Source organism: Mus caroli, unplaced genomic scaffold (assembly GCF_978045245.1).
Source record: "Mus caroli unplaced genomic scaffold, Mus_caroli_1 scaffold_15, whole genome shotgun sequence".
Lineage (NCBI taxonomy): Eukaryota > Metazoa > Chordata > Mammalia > Rodentia > Muridae > Mus > Mus caroli.
This window is the reverse complement of record NW_028227270.1, coordinates 24,985,000-25,008,299: the sequence shown is the minus strand read 5'-3', so window position 1 is coordinate 25,008,299 and position 23,300 is coordinate 24,985,000. Positions and strand designations below refer to the sequence as shown.

The window sequence follows — 23,300 nt, the reverse complement described above, 5'->3', positions numbered from 1 at the left end:
AGTGCCATAGACACAGACACTCTTGGTACTCGGGGTAGAGCCTCCTCGACTCCCCCTTTCTGTTTTGTTAGATAGGATTTGAGAGTGCGATATGCACGCTCAACAATACCCTGTCCTTGAGGGTTGTATGGAAGTCCAGTCAGGTGGGTCACGTCCATCTGACGGCAGAACTGCTGGAATTTTTGAGATGTATAAGCTGGTCCATTATCAGTCTTAAGGAGTGTGGGTTTCCCCCAAGCACTCCATGCCTCAAGGCAATGTTGAATCACATGTGAAGCCTTTTCTCCGGTTAAAGGGGAGGCAAACATGATGCCAGAGCATGTGTCAATGGACACATGGAGATATTGAAGTTTTCCAAAGGAAGAAACATGTGTAACATCCATTTGCCAGACCTGTAGAGGTCGAATACTGCGTGGGTTAATTCCCACATGAGGAACTGGCAAGAACTCACAGCAGCTTTGACATTGAGTAACAATGTCACGGGCTTCTTTTCTGGTCAAGGAGAAATGACGGCGTAATGTTTCAGCCGTCACATGAAAATTGTTATGAAAATTTATAACCCATCTTTGCCATGATATTTTTTGCTTTAGCTGAATACCCTCTCGATGGGGCATTCTCATTGGACAAAATAAGGCCCAAATGCTGCATAATATCCCTTCCCCAGAGGTTAACCGGGAGTGGGAGAACATAAGGTATGAATTTCCCTTGCTGCCCCTTGGAGGATTCCCATGTCAAGGCAACAGAGCTTATAGTGGGACATGATTGATATCCTAGGCCCTGTAATGAATGAGATGACTCTGTGGTGGGCCATGCTTTGGGCCACCAATGTGTAGAGATTATACTTTTATCTGCTCCGGTATCAAGGATGCCTTCAAACTCTTTTCCGTTGATCTTAAGGCGGAGCTTAGGTCTATCATTCAAAGATACAACCAAATAGGCAGAATCATTTCCGGAGGAGCCCATTTTCTTTATCTCAGGTCCTGCAGATTTCTCCCTGGTATTATCAGGGAGGAGCAGCAGCTGAGCTATCCTATCTCCTTTGCTAATAGAAAAAACGCCCTTAGGGCTTGAGCACAGGACCTGTATTTCAGGGGAATGTTGACAATCCATAACTTCAGAGTGGACTACTAAGCCCTGCAAGGTGAGTGAACCCCGGCCGAGAATAAGGCCCATGGTTCCAGGAGACAAGGACGGTGTAGGCTCCACCGGCACCGGCTGAATACTCATTTGAGGCATTAGTAGGAAGTCGGAGGCGGCACACAGGTCCACCCTTGTGGGTCTTCCTGGGTCGCTTCTCCGACTGTTTCCAGGGTCCTGACAAACTGGTTCCCATATCTTTGAGGGCCCTGGGACCGAGGGCCCGATGGTCCATTTTTTGACACATCAGTTGGTTGGTTGTCAGGCGGGGGAAGAAGTCTGCCTTTTATATCCCTCACGGAGCGACACTGGTCAGCTCTATGATAGCCCTTACCACACTTAGAGCAAAGAGTGAGGGTCCCCTTTCTTTTGTCTAGAGCTCTGCAATCTTTCTTAAGATGCCCAGGCTTCCCACAGTTAAAACATGTCCTCCGATCATTTCTGCCTATGGAGCGTTTCTGGGATTGGAGGATGGCGGCCGCTAAGCCTGCATTGGTGAGTGGTCCCCCGAGCTCCCGGCAAACCCTGAGCCAATCTTGCAAGCCTTTATTCTTTCTAGGGGTTATGGCCGCTCGGCACTCCTGTGTGGCTTGCTCATAAATGAGCTGTTCTATCAGAGGCGCGGCTTGCTCCGAATCTCCAAAAATGCGCCCTGCTGCCTCTGTTATTCTGGCCACAAAATCTGAGAAGGACTCCTGTGCACCTTGAGTAATCTTGGTCAAATGCCCACTTGCCTCTCCCTTCTTAGGTAGTGCTTTCCACGCCTTAACAACGGCAGCTGAGATCTGAGCATATGATGCCCAATGATAATTTGTCTGGTTAGCAGCGTGTTGTCCCTGACCTGTAAGTAATTCAAAAGTCCACATTTTTTGATCCCCTTTCATGGTGGCATTGGCCCTTGCCTGCGTCTGGCAGGAGTCCTGCCACAAGGCTTTCCACTCAAGATACATTCCCATACTGGGGGCTACAGCTTTTACTACAGTCTGCCAATCACCAGGAGTCATAGCGTGATTCGCAAGCCTTTCGACTTGTGCTATAGTGAAATTAGCACTGACTCCATAGTTACGGACCGACTCGGCAAGCTCTTTAATCTGTATATTAAAGTAGAGTATATATACTCTACTGGAGCGTGAATACGCCCTTCCTCGGCTCCTTCAAAAACCGGAAATGCCTGTTGTATTTTCCTTTGTTCCTCCTTTGGAATGAAGGAGTCTGCGCATTGCCTCTCTGCCCATTGCCTCTCTGCGCAGGGCTGATGCACTACGCAGGGCGGGGGCTCCGCATAGGGCGGAGGTGCACTATGACCTTGAAGCCGACTGCCCGGAGGCCGAGCAGCAAGCTGGCCTGCGCCAGCCGCTTTTGGCTTTTTTCTTGACAGATTAGCTCGCATTTTATCTGGCTAGTACTTTTCTCTCTCATAAAGAGCTGCTTCCTCCTCCAAGTCTGTTTCCTCAGAGGGGCTAAGTTCTTCATCTGATTCAGAGCTACTAAGAGCTGGCTCCTTAAACTCATCTAGTGATGGGTATAGGCTCCTTCTCCTAGAAACCTCCGCTGATTGATCTTTTTTCTTTTGTTTTTTCTCCTCTTTCCTTCCAATCTCTCCCCAGGTATTCTTCCCTGACATTAACTTTTCCTCGGGTTCATGACCCGTGGAAAGGCCTGTATACTTATTTGGTGCACCATGTTTCCTCTTTGCTCCTACTCTCTCTCCCCGCTTTACTTCTGATAGACTGTCTTGAATTTCGTCCAGAATTCTCCGCCCTGCCTTAACCACTTGTTGACATGTGAAAAGGAACAAAAAGGCTTCTAACAGTGAAGAAAGTTCAAGGCCAGACATACCTCGTAAAGCTGTAATGTATCCCGCAGTTCTGGTTCTGCCCCGCGAATGAGGGATCTTCCTTGCGCCGGTGTGATGGTAGTTCCTGGGTTTCTCAGTGCCACTTATCCCGAGCTTTTGTCCCCACCGGCAAGAACATGCTCAGGACAACCGGAATCTTCTGCGGCAAAAGCTTTATTGCTTACTTCTTCAGGAGCGAGAGGAGAAGAGGGGGCGAATGGCAAAACCCCGTCCCTTTTATGGAGGATTGTCCTCCGCCTTGGACGTGTCACTCCCTGATTGACTGCAGCCCATCGACCGAGTTGTCGTCACGGGGAACGCAGAGTACATGGAGTGGAAAACTACCCCGGCACATGTGCAGATTATTTGTTTACTACTTAGAACACAGGATGTTGGCGCCATCTTGTAATGGTGAATGTGAGGGTGGCTCCTCACATTTTAGAGAAAGTTTCCATATGCTGCTGAGGAGAATGTATATTCTTTAACATTCAGATGGAGTCCTGAATACATCTGTTATTTTCATTTGATATAAAATATCATTTAATTATGAAGTTCCTCTGTGTACTTTAGTCAAGACGATCTACCTATTGAATAGAGTGTTGAAAACACCTACTATAACTTTAATTTTTTTTAATGCCTATTTTTAATGATGGTTCTTAAGTGCTTGAACCTCCCTTGTAGCCCACCATCCACCAGAGGCAGTGGGAAAGAAAGGATACAGAGGAAGTGAACCTGTTTATAAAGGTTCTTTGGAGAAACTTCCATGTTGTCTGGAAATTGGCAGGTCAGTTCACAGTTTAGCAGCGGCAACTCAATCCACTCCAAAACACTTTATGGATATACCAGGAGTCTATTTTGGTAGAGTTGGGATAGCAAAGATGAATCAGCAACAGTGGCACAACCTAGCAGAGAGAGCCAGGCCTCAGCTTCTACTCAAGACAAAAGGAAGAACTAGCAGGAGAAAAGTGTGTTGCACAGATAGCCCTATAATCAAGCAAAACTCAGCCTCAGTCACTGTCCATCAAGTCCTTTTTATATTCTCTCCAAACATCAAGTGTCCTCCATGGGTCTTGCCTTAGCAAGTGCATCTGTCTCAGCTGACATCACTCTTCCAATCAGCCCAAGTCCCCAGGAGTGGCAAGAAACTCTAGCACACCATCAGAAGTTTTTTGGTGCATTTCTTTCTGGAGTCCTGAAAAATGGAGCTCAAATACTCAATGTAAGGCAGATCAATACAAAGAATTCATTACATGTTCTTTCACATGCTTGCTTTAGAAGAACATCCTTTCTCCCGTGTCTGCGTCAACCAAACATTCCTTTACAAGTCTGCCTTAGCCTTTCACCTATATCCACTTCAGGAAAACACTCTTTTACATGTTTGCCCCAACAAAAGACCATACAACACAACTGACTTTCCAAAGAACCCTTAAAGTTTCCACTTCAATGTTCAAATTATTGTGTTTGTGCCTATCTGTCCTTTTAATTCCATTAGTATACTTTTTATGAAATTGGGTATACCATAGTTTGGTGCATATATGTTTAGTATTTTAATATTTTCCTGAAGAACTGATTCCTTAATTACAATGAGGTGTCCATCCTTTTATGTCTCTTCTGTTTAGCTGTAGTTCAAAGTCTGTTCTGTCAGATATTGGATAGCAATGCTTTCTTGCTTCCTTGAGCCCATTTGCTTGGGATAGATTTTCCAGCCTTTCACTGTAAAGTGGGAAGACCTTTATTACTTCAAAGTTAAAATGAGTTTCTTGTCGACAAAAGATAGATGGATTTTGCTTCTTAATCTGTTCACCTAGCCTGTGTCTTTGGCTTGGAGAATTGAGGCCATTAATATTTAGAGTTATTCTGTTACTTTCTGCTGGTTTGTGTTCTCAGTTGTGCTGTGTATTTCACAGGATGATGTTTTCTTTTTAGAATTCCTTGCCTTTGCTTATTTCTGTCTTCAGTTCAAAAGTATCACTTAACGTATTCTGTTGTTGTTGTTGTTGCTGCTGCTGCTGCTGCTGCTGCTGCTGCTGCTGCTGCTGCTATTTTATATGAATTGTTTCAGGGTGTTTGGTTCATGGAAGTATATTAGATAGTTTTTCTGGGCACAGTAGTCTAGGTTGGCAGCCATGGTCTTTTAGAACTTGGAGTGTATTGCTCCATTCTCTGGTTTTCAGGGTTACCATTAAGAAATCAGATGTTCAACCAACGGACATACTTGGGATGATCCTATGGCCTCCTCAGACATATGTAGCAGATGTGCAGCTTGGTCTTTATGTGGGTTCTTGCAGCGGGCTGGACTCAGTCAGTCCCTCAACTCGTGGAAGAATCAGAGTTCTGGTACTCAGGTGGGCAAGGAGTTGGTGAAAATTACAGACATGGACACCAGAGAGAGTGCTGTATCTTGCCACATACCCTCTGGGTCCCTGTGTCTGCGTGGAACGGGTCTCTCGAGCAGGTGGGCAAAGCATAGGATTAATTGACAAACAGACGCACACAGGAGAGGTGTTGAATCTGAATGTATTGTCAGGTTGAGCATCAGACTTTTTTTATAATACAGAGAATATCAGGGGTTACAAATCCCATCAGACAAGGTACACTGAAATTTACTAGATACAAGGGAATGACTGCGAAAGGAATTGGCAGGAATCAAATAAATGTTTATAATAGAGATTAGCAGCCCTGCCTAGGATCAGCCTACCGACAGGCAAGAATTTCACACTTTAGTGTTAATAGCACTAGGGGGTTATTACTCTTGGCAGGCCTCAAGAATAATGTAGTGTCACGGACCCCTAAATTCCTAGGTCTTGCTAATTCTTTTCTTATCTGGAGAATCCCCATTTGTCAGGAGAGTACACCAGCTTGCTTTAGGTATGGAATGTACCCTGTACTAAAGATTTCTATCTCAGTGACATTCCCAGGCTCTTTCTGCAGACCAATTGAGCTAATGGCCCTGTGTATTGTAATGCTTAATTAATTACTGAATAGGTTAAACTTTCTTGCTGTTATCTGGGATCTTGGAACACTGGGGGAGGCTTTAGCTATGTCAGAATTCAATCTTAAAAGGCACTTATAATAGGGTAATACTAATAAAGAGCATGTGGATCCATACACTAGACTAACTCGGGAGTGGAAAATTAATGTATGGGTTAGAGAGAATTAGAGAGAGTGCCAGACTCCAGGAAGAGAGCTTCCTTGAAACTCTTTTTGCTTCATGAGCAGCTTTTAAGCCTCTCGGCTTGTCAAACTGACTCGACCAGAGTGTGTGGCAGTATCTGAATGTAATTTCTCAAAGCAAGCATCAGACTTATATTACAGAAGAAAACAAAGAAGTTAGGTGACACATCAGCCAAGGTACATTGAAGTTATTTTATGCATGACACAAAACAGAGAAATGCATATATATAAAGGCTGGCAGGAACTAGGCATTGGTTACAACTGAGATAAAAGGTGGCCCTTTCTAAAGTCAGCCATATTAGGAGCCAGGTGAGGATTTCACACCCTAGTCACCATTTATGCTATTCCTCTGAGCCTTGTGAAAGCTTGCACCAGGGAGTTCTATTCTTGCTAACCTTTTCATGAATAATGCAATACTCTAGTTCCTCCTTAAACCACAACCTCCTTCTTCCTAGACCATTGTAAATTCCTGCATATGGGAGTAACTCGGCTGTTATTCTAAGTTTACTTTGTTGAACTAGCCCTGAGATTTTTAGCTCTTATCCAGTAAAATACTGCAAGAAAGCATGCAAGACCCTCCACATTATCACAGGGACAAATCTGGTTATGGGACACCAGAGACTCTCCACAAGACAAGTTTCCGTGAAACTTTTTGCCTCAGGACTGTGGCCAAGCTTTTGGACTTGCCACACAGACTTCACTGGAGTGGGTGTAGCAGATTCTGAACAACTGGAACAGGGGCTATTCCAAAATCTGTTGCTTTTATGTGGAATATGTTCTACTAGCTGGCTGCCTTGTCTGGCCTCAGTGGGAGAGAAAGCACCTAGCCTCATAGAAACTTGATGTTCCAGGGTGGGGGTATATCCAGGGAGACTCCTACCTGCTCAGAGGAGAAGGGGAGGGAGGGTGGGAGGAAGGATTTGGGGTGGGAGTGACTGGGAGGGGACAAATGAACAAACAGGATGTAAAGTGAGTAAGTAAAATAAATAAATAAAATAGTTTAAAATAAATAAATAAAAAGAAATCAAGTGTTATTATGCTGAACTTTCCTTTACATATACGTTGTGGGGATTTGGTTTTTCATTCATTGGCTGGCTGTTTTTCTGTGTTTGTTTTTAAATATTTTTTCTTTGTTCTATTTATTTAGTATTTTAGCTAGGGTATACTATGGGATTTTTCCTTTTGGTCTTGTCCAGTTGAGGTTCTGTGTGTTTCTTCTATATGACTGTGTGTTTCTTCAGTATGACTGAGTATGACAGTTTCTTCTGTATGTTCCATGTGTTTCTTCAGTATGACTTCCCTTAGTGGGGAAGTTTTTTTTCTATGATGTTGTAAATATCTATTCTGTGCCATTGGCCTGGGATTCTTCTCCCTCATCTATGCCTATAATTCCAAGATTTGGTCTTTTGATTGTGTCCCACATTCTCTTCATGTTCCTTTCCTGTGTTTTTTGACATTTTTTGTTTGTTTGTTTCCTTGCTTATTTCATCTAGATACTCTACTTTATCTTTGAATCCTATATTCTGTCTTCTGCTTGACTCATTCTATTTATAACTGGGTTTTATAACTGGGATACTGAGTTTTCCAGTTTCATTACAGATAGTTACAACTGGCCAAAATCCAGAGATCAATTGATTTTAGAATGTCTACCCCAAATTAACATATGGACAATGCAATCCCTATACTTAAGGTACAGGGAACATCACATAAGAGGGGACAGAAAAATTGAAAACTCAGAGGACAAAGACAGTTATTGAAAGAAAGTTTCTTTTTAAGAAAAAAACAAGCAATAAAGCAAGCAAGGAAGGAAGAAACAAAGAAAGAGGAAAAATGAAGAGAAGAACTGGGAAAAGTCACACAGAGTAGAGGTGAATGATAGAGACATACTGTATTACATTCTCTAGGAAATGATAAAATATTATTTTTAAAAAGATGATTGATTTTAAGTGAACAATAATTTTAGTAGCTAAAGGAAGCTAAATATATCTTCCTGGAAGCAAATCTAATTCTGGCTTTCTTTTCTCTTTAGGGAGGGTGGTCCCACAGTGGCTATGGCATCTGCTTGGCATGGAACCAGTACTGATTTCCCAAAGCATTAAGATTACTTTATATGATCCAAGTAGCAGCAAAGATTGGTAGGAAACACTTCATTGGATCACTGAATAGTTTAATAGAGATGTTCCTAGGATATCTTGTAAATTTTTGCTAAAATGATTAAGTACAGAGGAAAAGAATAAATCCACAAGGAAGGAAATTTACACCTACATGTGAGCCTGTCTACTTTTTGGAATACAACTCTACACACACACACACACACACACACACACAACACAACACACTCACTCTCACACGCACACACAGATACCTCTAGCTTGCACCAAGTTGATAAAACTAGCCAGCACCATCTGGGAACATGTGTTTGGGTGTACATGTACATGTATGCAGTGCAAGAGGAGGCCAAGAGTTGATACTGGGTGTCTTCCTCCATGTCTGACTACTTTATTTATTGTGGCAGGGGCTGTCCCTGAAGTTGTGTGGGAAGCCACATGTGCTGTTGCAGAGTGGCGCAGGCTTCTGCTGGCCACCACGCATACATAGGCAGGAAAGTTTTTTGCCAAGATGAGGTTTTGAGAATTAACCAAAATTGACCAATCAGATGAGAGAGAAGTTAACCAATCAGAAGAGAGAAAAGTTAACCAATCAGAAGAGAGAGAAGTTAACCAATCAGATGAGAGAGAAAGTAACCAATCAGATGTGGGCATGCAAATGAGGTGGTAAGCATCAACCAAGCACAACCAATCCGGGTATGAGACACGCCTCTCCTAGGCCTATATAAAGCAGCACCAGTGCTGGGCTCAGGGTCTATTCGCCTCTACAATCAAGCTCTCCCAATAAACATGTGCAGAAGGATCCTGTTGCAGCGTCGTTCTTGCTGGTCGAGTCGGACGAGCGCGAGAAAGTTGAAGCTCACCAATTACAGCAAGTCTAGATAGCCAGCTTATCCCTGGAACTCCATCTCTGCCTCCTTAGTGCTGGGGTTACCACCAACACCTACCAGGCTTTTACATGAGTTCTTGGTATCCAAAGTCTAGGGGTCCTCACACTTGCCTGCCAGGCTCTACCAGCTGAGCCCTTTTCCTAGCCCCTCACTTCCTAATGAAATACTTTAGACGCAGATGATAAAGCACTTGTGTTTTGCCTACAGTATTTATGTAAGCAATTCTTGATAAGTGGTATGCTAAATGAGCAATTTACAGACAGAAGGTATTTCACTTACAATTGCCCATAAATATTTAGCATAAATATAAATATTCAGGCAAAAGCCTATAAATATTGTACTCCTGTCACAAGGAATCACAAAGTTTAAAGTATATATCAATTTACCTTAGGAGCCCAAGCAGTTCATGAAAATTCATTGCTAGGGAAGAACTAAAAGCTGGAGAACGATGTGTTCTCTCTTCTACTTCAATTATTTTTACATAACTCCTAATTCTGTGATGAGACATTTTAGAATATTGATTGCTTTTTAAAAAAAAAAAATCTACAGATTGCCTCAGTGAGTGCCAGAGGCTCTGTCAGGTACTTAAGAATTATGTGGGAAGAAACGTTCCAATAAATTGGTTACAAATCTTAATTTGCAAATTGAACTGTTTACTGCAGAGTACTCAGTTTTCCCTTTGGGGGAACTTGACAGTCTTTAAAGCAATGTGCTACTGTTTCCACCAAGTTAGAACATTCCCTCCAAGAGGAAGGAGAGGCTCCTCAGGTTCAAGAGACTAGCAAGTCCCCAGGCATGGGGGTGGGGGCTCAAGAGACACAAGAAGCTGAGAACACCAAAGAAGTTAACAGATTCTCCAAGCCCCTCTCCAAGGTTAAAAAATCAGAAAATGGTTGTGGGAAAGAGGAACTTCCTGTGGAGTTGACAGGTTGGGGGTTCTGAAGATGCAGCTTTCATGCTCATACAGACTCACTGCTGTGAAGTAGCAGTTTTTGTAGCTTTTGTATTACCCATGCTCCTGCAGGTAGCCCATGGGGGTGGGGAGGACTGAGGTAAGGGGGAAGAGGGGACAGGGACCTGATGGATCACTAAACTCATCCTTGGCGGAGTGGTTTTATTGCTGTTGTCCTTGGTGCCCCATCTGGGACAAATAGATATTTATTCACTTCTCTGAGGGAGAAGCTAGCTAACAATATCTTCACACTTACAAAAGAGGACATCTCATCCAGGTGTCTAGAACTAGAATTCCAAAGGCCCTGGGAAAAAAGAGATGGTGCTCCTGTTTGGACTACCTTTATAGGCAGTAACAAAGAAGTTAGACACCCAAACAAAAACTGTCTTCTTATAGTAATGCTTAAATTTTTACTGTTATCTCCCAAAACATAGAAAGAACTCATAGCTCCAGAGAATCCTCAACGCAAAAGGGACAGGACAAGGCTGCCCCTGCTGCTCCAGAGAATAGAGTATCAGGCCCATTATCCACTCATGCTGTTCTTCCTGCAGTTGATGCTTCCATCTGATTATCCCTTCTTGTTCACTTTACCATTGCTTATAAGGATCAGGAAACTGTTGCTCTAATGGCTCCAACAGAAATCAAACGTTAGGGATCCCTTGTCCTCTCAGCAAAGGGTTAGACGGTTCTTTATTGGAATGGTAGTTATAGTGATGTCTCTGGTTAATTTTTAAGATGTTTTAGAATCAGATATAATGCTATGCAAATACAAAATGAATAATAGCAGTGACTATCATCATAAGTACTTACTGAAGAGAATTAAATACACACACACATTAAAAGGTCTGTACATTGAGTGGGATATGGTGATACACAACTGTAATTCTAGCAGTCAGAAGGCTGAGATAGAAAGATTGTGGTAAGCCTAGGCTACATAGTGAGACTTTGTCTCAAAAAAAATAAATAAAGCAAAACAAAAACAAAAACAAAACAAGTTAAAGCAAAAAAAGAGTTGTATATGAATATTACATTAATAACATAAACTGGAAGCTTCTGCCTATCTATAAGTGAAAGGATACATTTTTAGATTTCTATACGATGGAGTACCACTCGGGATAAAAAGGGGGAAGTAGAAATCTACACAGTAACAGATGATATGCTGGATCTAGAAAGAGTACATAATATATAATTCTATTTATGAAATGAAGTGCTGAAATAATTAGAACTCAGTTACAGTGACTTTAAAGGAATAGACCCCTGTTTTGTTGGGATGGGGGATGGGAGCACTGATTGCAAAGCAATACAAGAAATTTAGAGGGATGATAATCTTGAAGTTTTGTTGTCATTGCTGTTGGTTAGTTGGTTGGTTGGTTGGTGGCTGGTTGGTTGGTGGCTGGTTGGTTGGTGGCTGGTTGGTTGGTGGTTGGTTGGTTGGTTGGTTGGTTGGTGGTTGATTTTTTTGTTGGCTGGTTGGTTTTGAGACAAAGTCTCACTATATAGAGTAACCTGGTCTCGAACTCCTGATTCTCCTGCCTCTACCTCTCAAGTGCTAGGATTACAGGCATATACTACCATGACCAGCCTCCCTATACTTTAATTGAATAAACAATAGCTCAGGTTAAGTTGTACTAGCTAGCCTCACTGAATTTTCTGAATGCATTTTACAAAACCACTGATGCAGGCTAACTGGGCTGAATTCAGGTTCATGACTTCTGGAGGATCCCAAGGATGCCAACATTGCCCCGTTTGGCCTCTGTCCCCCCTCTCGACAATTGTCCCACAGCTTCTATTCATGTTTCCACTTCCTCATTCTCAACAGCTGACTTTGCTGCCTGTTACATTCAAAAGGAGAAGAAATTAAAGACGTTTGAAGAATGTTATTAACGTGAAAATCCACTTGCATGTCTATGTTCACACTCTTGTTACAACCAACAAGCCACCTATATACCCAGCAAGACACACATTTTCACTACTTACTCATTAAAGTATGTACCTCTTAACTACTGAGGACACTGGTCCAGCAATCATCCCTATTCTTCAATATGGGCTTTTCTCCCTCTTGTGGGCACTTCCAACTTTATATAAACACACTCTCATATACACTGACTTTGTCAAAATCTTCCCTCGGCCTGGAATCCCACTCTATTTCCTTGCTTTCCTTCATGAAGGCATTCCTCCAAAATAATTCTCTGCAATTGCTCCTCTATTTCCTTTCAACCCTTTCCCCCATGACACTACAATCAGTATTTTTTTTCTATTGTTGCATTAAAATTGTTCTTGGCCTGGTCTCAGAGCCCTTCATACATCAAAATCCATGGTTCTCTCCCTTTGCTTCAATATTTTTTAAATTGCCTGGTCCTTCTCCTTATAGACACCACTTCCCAGTCTTCTTTGCTCTGTTTTCCTCATTTCTCAAACTCCAACTTTGAGAGTTATTGCTGGCTCAACTTAGGAGCTCTTTCTCTCTCTTTCTTAGAATTCACTAGGAATTTCCAGCCCTGTCCACTCACTTATAGTCAGTCTGTACCTCAGTGGCCCTCATAGCCCTCTCTAGAGCTAAATACCATATTCCATAGACAGCTACACAATGAACATTCCCCCTTGACTGTGTCCTAGACACACTAACATGTCTAAAAGAATATCCCAAAGTCCTCTCACAAAGTTGCTGCTCTCCCTATTGTCCCAATTTAAGAGGAGATGTCCATGGTGGGAGCTGCTCAGGCAGATGACCTTAACGTTGTATCTTAGTTGTAAACTGAGAATTAGGGTATACCATAGTTGTGAACTGAGTTATTTTGTATCTTAGTTGTAAACTGAGGGGTTGATGTCAGGAAACCTGAACTGCTTAAACAATTGCATTGTTTTTCTTCCGAAACAAGACTGTTTTCCTTCAGAAACAAGAAGTCCAGAGCTGAAGAGTTCCGGGAGCCTTGGACTACTGGCTCCAGCTCCCCTGGTCTCTAATAGATTCAAGGGAAGCTAACAAGTGGATGGTCAAGAAAAGGAACAGAGGGAGAGCAGAGGAGAAATGAGAAGAAGGTGTTGGTCCTCATAATCCCTTTTTAAGGATCTGCCCCAATATCTGCATCTTCCTCAATACAGTTCTGTTCAGGCCACTCCTACCTTTACCGGAACTGGGAAATGGATTGGTAGCATGTCAGTGTTCTAACAGAGTGGACATACCATGCCTCAAGGGATCTACTGTAGCCTTTACTCCTAATTTTTTTTTCATGTTTCTCACTTTTGACTGAGTTCAGAGCTAGCTCTTTCAGTTAGAGTCATATTACTGTGAAAAGATACCATGACTGCAGCAACTCTTATAAAGGAAAGCATCTAATTGAGGCTGGCTTATATGTTTTAGAGGTTTAGTCCATTGTTGTCATGGCAGGAAGAATGGTGGCATGCAGAGAGGCATGGTGCTGGAGAGGTAGCAGAGTTCTACAACTGGATCAGCAGGCAGCAAGAACAGAATGACCCACTGGGCCTGCCTTGAGCTTCTGAAACCTCAAAGCCCATCTCCAGTTCTTGCGCACGCCCGACTGGCCAGGAAGAATGATGCTGCAACAGGATCCTTCCACACACGTTTATTGGGAGAGCTTGATTGCAGAGGCAAAGTGACCCCAAGCCCAGAACTGGTGCTGCTTATATAGGCCTAGGAGGGGCGTTCTCTCTCATCTGATTGGTTAACTTGTCTCTCATCTGATTGGTTAACTTGTCTCTCATCTGATTGGTTAACTTTGGTTAATTCTCAAAACCTCATCTTGGCAAAAGAACCTTTATTGCCTATGTATGTGTGGTGGCCAGCAGTAGCCAACTGCCACTCTGCAACTGCCACTCTGCAACTGCCACTTTGTAACTGCCACTCAGCAACGGCTTCCCACATCCAGTCACACACTTCCTCCAACAGGGCCACACCTACTCTAACAAGGATACACCTACTCCAACAAGGCCACATGCCCTAATCCTTTCAAATAATTCCACTCCCTAGGAGTCTCTGTGGGCCATTTTCACTCTTATAGCCTAGAACATTCAAAATCTATTCCATATTTGTTCGAATTTTACACCATATACATATCATGCATGTACACACAAACATTCAGAAGGAATATCAATGGGGAAGACTGAGATTAACCTGTGCACATGATATTTTTTTATCATTAATTTATATAGGAAGGGCCTGCCCCGCTCTAAGTAGTACCATTCCTGGGCAGGTAGACTTGGGCAGTATTATAAATGATAGCTGAACATGAGCCTCAGAGAAGCCAGTATGTAACATACCCCTGTGCTTTCCACTTCAGTTCCTGCCTCAAAGAGTCTGCTTTGAGTTCTCGCCTTGGCTCCCCTGGATAATTAATTGTAACCTGTAAGCCAAATAAATACTTTCTTCTCCCAAGTTGCTTTGGGGTAGTGTTTCTCACAGCAATAGAGAAGCAAACGAGTGCCGGTAAATTCTAAGTAGAACAGGCAATGGCATCCTCACAGTGTATCAAGCGTCCTGTTTCCACAGAAGTCTTGGAAACACTGAGCCCTTGTTTTCTATGCCATTGGTATCCAAAATGTGCTTTCTATGCCCACCCCAGTTTTACTCTGTCATCTCTGTCACATCAGGCCAGAGTGCTTCCTTGGTATCTTGGTATCAAGTTCATAGAAGATTGGTGCAACATGATCTTCCAAAATGCACTTTTCTCAGCCCCAAAATAGAGTACGTGAATTAGCACTGCTTAAGGCTGAATAATAGGAGAGCTTTGTGCAAATCCGTTTTACACTTCCTAGGAAACATGTCTACCACACACTATCCTACACTTGTCAAGTAACCATTTCCAACATTACTGTCCAAAGTGATTCAGCAACTTAATTATGCAATAGAAAAAATGTAATAGCATGTACAAAATGTTCACAATGTACTATTAGAGTAAGAGAGTGCGTTATTATATGTCATATGCTCACAACTACCCAAACATGGAACTGTGGGATCAATCTTTTTTTCTGGGAAGTAGCTTTATGGTTGATTTTTTTTAACATTTCTCAGACATGTTCATACTTTCCAAGATTTTCCAGATTTTTAATATTAGACATTTATTACTTTGAAATTCAAGGGAAAATATATATGTAGAGTTTGGGGGTGTTTTATTTCTCCTTAGTTTTAATGAATGCACAGCACAGGTGTGGTAGCAAGAGAACAACACAGGAGTGCTGGAGAACAAGTTTTACCAGGAGCATTTACCAGGACTCCTGATGACAAGTGCTGAGAGCCAAATCAGAAAACACAGCTGGTTCCAAGGCTCAGCAACCTCAGAGCCTCTCTCTCTCTCTCTCATCCCTACCCATTCTCTGTGTGTCTCCTCATCAATTACCATAAACAACTTCCTCCAAATGGCTGGACTGAGCAATTTACAGTTGTCCTTAGAGCCTGCCATCTCAGTGGAGACTTTCACTCTCAGAGTTCATGTGTCAAGTCTCAAAAGAAGGCCAAACTTGTCCTACTTAGGTCATGCCCCACATCTGAACAGGAGACAGAGAGGGAAGCATTCTCATGAGCCAAGGGTAGGAGGCTACCTGCTTTCCCTGGGACAATGAAGAAAGAGGCAGAATGCTGCAGCCTGGTGCTAGTCCCATGCTTAAGGGTCCCCCACAGTAAAGGGTTCTGGAACTAGAAGGAGAGGGAACCAACTGAACTAAACAACAGTCTATTTGGCTTTTTAGTAGTTAATTTTGAAATAAAAGGTAATATTTCACTTAGGAAGCTATTAGCCATTTCTGAGCATGGCTCCGGTTTTGAAAACAATACAAAGCACCCTGCTGACAGGCGTCTGTTGTGAAATGACTTCATTTTCCTCCATTGCCACTGCTTTAACTCATTTCTTATAACATTCACCAACTCAAAATTATAAGTATCATAGTCTCTTCCTGGTTTCATATGAAAATTTCCCTAGATTTATAACACAATTACAATTGGAAAAATTACCCATAAGTCTGTGCTTTCCTCCCTTTCTCCTATTCACATACGGGCACCAAGCAGGGCAGATCAGTGTCTTCTCTAAAGGTCAGATTTGTGAAATCCAGCGCTGGGAGTCTTTCCTCCACTAGAACGTAAGCTCTGAGCATAATGCCGCCTTAGAAGCCAATTAGTGGAGAAGAAAGCTAGACAACAGGATAAAGGGCGTATGCATTTATTCCTGGTTTGCTCAGGACTTCTGGCAACCAACAAAAACTGACTTTGGCTGGCCTAACCCTCCACACACACACACACACATGCCCCCGCAAAAAAAGGACTCATTAAAGTCCAGCAGAGGCTTCCAGAACCCCTGAGAATCAGACAGGGATGCTGAATAGTCGGGAACAATCTCTGATCTCTCTTCAGGATGCACTACAGTTAAAGGACCCTGCTGATATCCTCACCATCCAAACAGGACTTGTGCAAGTGCTACAGCTCATACAGAGATGCTCAGGAGCAGATGCCAAAGACCCTGGCTCTGGTACTCCTTACAGAGGCCACCATCACAGATAACATCTCTGTCCTCTTCTCTCCCATCGCCCACATTTGAATCAGAGATACATACAAGTATCCCATGGCCGGGCTGCAAGGGAAGCCAGGAAAGCAAGTTTCCTCGTGCAAGCTGGGGAACCAAGAGGCACAAATGGAGATTTTCTAAGCACTAGAAGACTCTTCAAGGATACCGGGCATCATAAATGTCCATAATAATTTTTTTTTTAAAAACCCACCGTAAGCCCTACAGGAGAGAGTTTTTCTCTACTAAAACAATCAGAAGACCAACCGCAGTGTGGAGTGCTGGCGTTGGCTAAGTGCTGCAGCGACTTCGTGGAGAGATATGTCAATAGCACAACAGTGCAGTTTGTGAACTGCTCTCATTTCTTTCCATCTCAACCTCAGTAATACCTACGCTAGAACTTCAATTTCAGACAATAAGGATATCTACATGAAAAACCATATCACACAAAGAATTCTCCTGTGCCAGTATCAAGCATTTTAAACCTCTAAAAACGTTGTATCTTGAATAACAGATTAATCTCCTGCTTTTTAGCAGCTGAGATAAACTAGTTATTTTTATTTCAAAGAATAATTATTTCTTTTGCAACTATTCTTCTATATACAAACAAATATCATCATAAGAAACTTCAATATGATCATATCTATTCTTTGATATAAATGTCAAGATTTTACTATTGTCTTCCAGGGTATGTATGTATTTCTGTATTCCAGTTGACAGTATGAATAATAAAACTTCCTTCTTCACTCGACCCTGTCAGCAGCAGCAGTGTAAATCAAACACATTTTTTTAACCCCTGATTTAAATTTATAAAACTGGAGTCATATGGGCCATTTGTGCAAAAGCATTTTTAATTTATTTTATTTATTTTTTTTTTTTAAAGAATTGCTGCACTGTTTTTCTTCACATATCTGCTTCATGTCCTTACAGGCTCGAGTCACACTGCCACCTGGTGTGGTTGAGGCAAACGTCCTCCTTCTCTGAAGCCACCAGGGCAGTGACAATTTACTGACCCCCATGTCCCTGAGCCATCGCAGAGGCACTCACAAGGCTCCTTAGAAAGAAGAAAGAGGGTGTGATCCCCTGCAAACATAAATCGTTTTGTAAGAAAGGAAAAACTTTAAGCACCTGGGATTTTAAATTCAGCAAATGTTTAAGGCTCGCCTGCAGGTGATGCTGCGGGAGAGTAAATAGGGGTTGGGGGAGTAAAGTCATGAGATGATGTGAACTAAGCTAGGCTCCAGAGTGATCCAGGGGAAAAAAGTCACCAGAATGGATGGACCATCTAGAGACTGCCATATCCAGGGATCCATCCCATAATCAGCCTCCAAACGCTGACACCATTGCATACACTAGCAAACATTTGCTGAAAGGACCCTGATATAGCTGTCTCTTGTGAGACTAGGCCGGGGCCTAGCAAACACAGAAGTGGATGCTCACAGTTAGCTATTGGATGGATCACAGGGCTCCCAATAGAGGAGCTAGAGAAAGTACCCAAGGAGCTAAAGGGGTCTGCAACCCTATAGGTGGAACAACATGATGAACTAACCAGTACCCCCGGAGCTCGTGTCTCTAGCTGCATATGGATCAAAAGATGGCCTAGTCGGCCATCACTGGAAAGAGAGGCCCATTGGACACGCAAACTTTATATGCCCCAGTACAGGGGAACGCCAGGGCCAAAAAGTGGGAGTGGGTGGGTAGGGGAGTGGGGGGGGGGGGAGGGTATGGGGGACTTTTGGGATAGCATTGGAAATGTAAATGAGGAAAATACCTAATAAAAAATATTTAAAAAGAAAAAAAAAAAGAGCTATAAAAAAAAAGTCACCAGAAATAATGGTAAGGCAAATCAAAATAGGGTTCTTAGGGAAAGTGTTATTTGAAAGAGACCTAAAAGGGGGGTTTTGGAAGTTCTGGGTACTAAGAGGGGAACTAAGGAGAAAGAAGGGAGATGTGTATTGTGGTGGTTAAGGAGAAGTCTGTTTTCTGATAAGCACCCATCCCAGTCACTGATTGTCTCTGATTTAAGTCCTGCAATGATTAACAGGCAACCCTGACTTCCTGCCCCTCCCCCAGGCTGTGTGACTGTTGTAAAATGAGTCCCTGCTTGCTCTGGCTTCCATAAACTTGCTTATCACTGTGTACAGGGGAAGTAAGACAGGTAGGTCCCCAGGTGGCTCTGAATTCCGCAGAAATGAGTTGTGACCTTTGCCTTCAAAAACCATCATCCCTGCCATACTTTAAGCTAAGACTCAGGTACAAATCTGAGCACAGGAATGGAGAACAGCCGCAGCTTAAATAAAAATCTGGCTAATCACAACTCAATTGACTTCAGATGGTCTCTCAGTGTTTCCTAACTCCATAAAAATATCAAAAATATAAACAAAAACTAAAGCATCCAGTTTGGGTTGTTTGGTTTGGTTTGGTTTTTTGTTTTTGTCATAGTTACTTCTGATTAGGATTTTCTTACTAGGAAAGGGTAAGATATTTAATTAACTCAAATTTTGCTTTCCTTACAAAGTAACTCCTAATAGTGCTTGATTAAAAACTCCTGTTAAGTTTTCTTTAAATCCATTTTGCCAAAAAAAAAAAAAAAAAAAGAGATGGGGGTGAAGGAAGGAAGAAAAAAAATGGTTTTTCTATAATTTTATTAAAATAGGATTATGTGTGTTTAAATAACTTATATAGTCTTATTAACTTATACTTAGTATATACTATACAGTCCCCTAACCATAAATAATATTGTTTACTCTTAAAAGGTTCTTAAATATTTGTATAACTACTAGCTCCTGAAATTCAGTAAGTCAAACTTGTCTTTTATTTTCATGGTAAGAGGAATGTTTTTACCCTTTTTATTTTTCTATCAACAACATCAACTGCAATGTCAAACATAACCTTGAGGACTTGGTTTGTAAATGTGGTCTCCACCCAGCAATGCTGTCAGGGAAGATCAGAGAACCTAGAGAAGGTGGAACCTTTGCTAGCAGAAGTGTCACTGTGGGCAGGCCTTGACTTTATGGCCTGGCCCCACTTCCTGTTTGCTCTCTGCTTCCTAAATACAGGCCCAGTGTCCTGCTTTTGTCGCTGTCCCTTCCCTGCCTGCTGCCACATTTTCTCCACCGAAGTGAACTGTATCCCTCTGACATAAACCCTTTGACCCTTAAGTTGCTTCCATCGGGTATTCAATTATAGCAACAGGAAGGTAACTGAGACAGCAGCTGTATTCTCTATACCTTTACAGGAACTTTAAGACAGCCTCGCCATAGACACTTGCCAAGGACAAGGAGCTAAGTACAGAAGATTGGTGTTGAGTGTTCTGTCATTCTCTGTGTGTGACTTTCATCAAGGCTCTGGGAAGTGAAGACCTAAATAACAGCAAACTTAAGGAGCTGAGAAGTGACACAGGCAATGCTAGAGGTCCACTGAGAGTGGTGACTTTGGCAGCCAATTAAGAGAGCAGAGGTACATTGGGGATTGTGGAAGATGACAGCACTTGGAATAGGCACCAGCAGTGTCTCTGAGAGAATCTGGTAAGGAGGAGAGTGAATGAGTGAGAAGGGAAATTATCAGGCCTTCCACAGTACCAGAGAAGATAACCTTGGGAGTGATCATATGTGAGTTAGCCAGTCTGAGTTCTGGATGCAAATGAGGAATGGGCTGTACAGATTGGTTTTATGTTGTCAATTTGACGAAGATACATGGTTCCCAGGTAATTGCTTACTTGGTCTCCGAGTGTTTGTAAGTGTACTTCTGGATGAATTGACATTTCAACTGGTGGCCAAGTAAAACATATTCCCTTTCCCAACATGGATTGCATCCCATTTGATGGACACCCTACATAGAACAAAAAACTAAGTGAAGAATTCATTCTCTCAGCCTGTTCAAGCCAAGATACCCATCTTCCCTGGCATCCACACCAGAACCACACCACTGCTTCCCATCTTCTACAACTTGTACATAAGTGATTGTGAGACTTCTCCATCTCCATAAACAAGTGAGCCAGTTCTCTGTAGCAACCCATGCAGACACATGTGCACACATACATGTTCTGATTCTCTAGAACAATAGCCTTGTTCTGAGACTGCTGGGAACCAAAGAAAAGAAGCAGAGATTACTACAAGAGGTTACTACAAGCTTGAAACTGCAAACTACAAAACCTAAAACATCTACAAAGCAGAAGAAAGTTTGACACATTTTTTCTTTTTCTTTTCATTAATTTATTTATTCCATTTACATCCTGATCATAGCCCTCTCCCTCCTCTCCTCCCAGCCCCACCCTCACATCCCCCCTCCTCCAGCTCCTTCTCCCTTCTCTGATAAGGGAAGGCCCACCATGGGTATCAACCCACCCTGGCACATCAAGTTGCACCAGGACTAGGCTCATTCTCTCCCACTAATGCCAGACAAGGCATTCCAGCTAGGGGAAAGGTATCCAAAAAGAGGCAACAGAGTCAAAGTCAGTGCCCCTGCTCCACTTATTAAGGGACCCACATGGAGACCATGCTGCAGGAGATAGTATATGGGAGGTATCTGAAGATACAGATCTGGGAGGCAAAGTCCTGGCACTGGAGCCATAGAGGTCACTTCCCAGTTTCAGTATGACTCTGAGGCAGACAACAGACACCTGCTACAGGTGATTAAAAGGAAACACAATACAAATAGGTTCTCATACCTAATGCCTAGAAAGAACTAGAATGAAGAACTATGCACATGAATAGGTGAAAAGCTGAGTGTCTGCAGCAGTGTGGATCCAGGAGGAAACTGGACTGGAGCTAACTAAAAGGAGAAGCCTCAAAAGGTCTGAGCCCCAGAAATCTCCAAAGTGGCCAGAAATCAGCTGCTTGGTTTGAAGTCTGGAAAAGTACACTTGTAACTTAGCTAAGATGTTGGCTTCAACCTCTAGGGATTCCGCTGGGAAACTTGAATATCTAGAGAAAGATTTCATTGTGACAGGTGACAAGGCTGAAGTTCAGATCCAGGAGCTGGGATCCAAACTGATCTAAAGCAAATGGTGAACCCATCAATACCAGTATGACGGAAGGGAAAGTTTGCTTGAAACACAGATTCTTCTGGACTGTACCATAAATCTGCATGAGAAACTCTGACGAGAGCTCCGGAACCTGTGTTCCTGAAGGAAGTCGTCAGCAGGTGATTTTCACGAATTCCAGGGGTCTGAGCAGACAGTGAATGTGGGTGGCAGGGGAGAGTGCTTTAGAAGCAACTATAGGCCACCACAAAGTCATGAAAACCTGTTTAGACAGTAGCTCCAGATGCTGTTATCAAACTATCACTAAGACATATCCACAGAACTAAACCACGTCAATTCCACACTATACGCAGACTAGTAGTCTGGCACCTGGGTTAGCCTCCCTTCTAGTGCTATATTAGAACACCTGAAATTTTTCTTTAAAGAAAATAAGTTTAAGGCTGGAGAGGTGTCTCAGTGGTTAAGAACACTTGTTCTTAGAGAGCAACTAGATTCGGTTCCGCGGACCTTAAATGTCTTAGAAATTAAAGTTCTAGCCGGGCGTGGTGGCGCACGCCTTTAATCCCAGCACTCGGGAGGCAGAGGCAGGCGGATTTCTGAGTTCGAGGCCAGCCTGGTCTACAAAGTGAGTTCCAGGACAGCCAGGGCTACACAGAGAAACCCTGTCTCGAAAAACCAACAAAAAAAAAAAAAAAAGAAATTAAAGTTCTATATAACTTACTCGTGAGTCCCAGCCACAGTGTTACTGGGGCTACTAGCCTAATTGAGGAGATTGGAGAGTGAAGATGCTGCTCTGACGGGGGAAGGTGGCCTGTACCAAAGGGCTTTCCAGGCAAAGGACAGATTGAAAGTGCGGTCAGATATTTGCTACAGGGCCAGCATTTCTTCCCTACTTTGAAATATACCGTAAAATTTTACTATTACTTCTTAGAAGTGCATCAGTAAAAGTTACACTAGCTATTCCTAATGTAAAAGTATTGGTAAACTAGGAGGTTTTTATGTTGTTTTATGAGCAAAACCATGTTTAAGTTCTATGATCCAATTATAACATACCTCCTCCATTTTAATGTCACATGTAGTTAGTTGATTTAAATGAGTTCATCAGCCATCCAAATGTGAATATTTGTAATGCCTAATGTCTTGGAAGGATTATTTAGTAGAAATAACTAGGTTGGTGAATTTGGACACTAGTTTGCCTTCCTATGCACTTCATATATTGAGTGTTATGGTATAGGCTTATCTAAATGGAGTTTTCTTATATTTTGCTATTGGTGATGGAACCTAAGGATTTGCACATGGTAGGTACACTTTCTATCACTGAGCTATGGTGTGAATCCTCATTACATCTTATTTTGATACAGGGTCTCACTAAATTGGCCAAGATGGCTTTGAATTCAGTCTGTAGGTCACACTTCAGATTATTTCTGGCTTTATGTCCATGTATTTTTTTTCCTTAAGGAGGGTCACGTGACGATTTGCTAATGGAGATTCGTATTTTCATTGTTCAGATTTAAGGGAGCACTCAGGAACAAGCGACATGATAGAGCTGATGAGCTGGCATCCCTGATGCTGTCTGCTTCTTACCTGAAGTTCTTACCTTACTGATCCAACTGTCTGCAGTCCCTCCATTGATGTTTCAGTGAGTGAAGCATCATTGATGTTTCACCACAATCTTTGCACACTTTCCTATCTGAAGTTGCTTTTTACAC

General features: G+C 42.5%; 1 pseudogene; it reads right to left on the bottom strand.

The window, feature by feature from the left end:
• Window positions 1–1,235: 1,235 nt before the first annotated feature.
• On the bottom strand, window positions 1,236–2,974 carry LOC147000870 (igE-binding protein pseudogene; annotated as a pseudogene).
• Window positions 2,975–23,300: the final 20,326 nt, after the last annotated feature.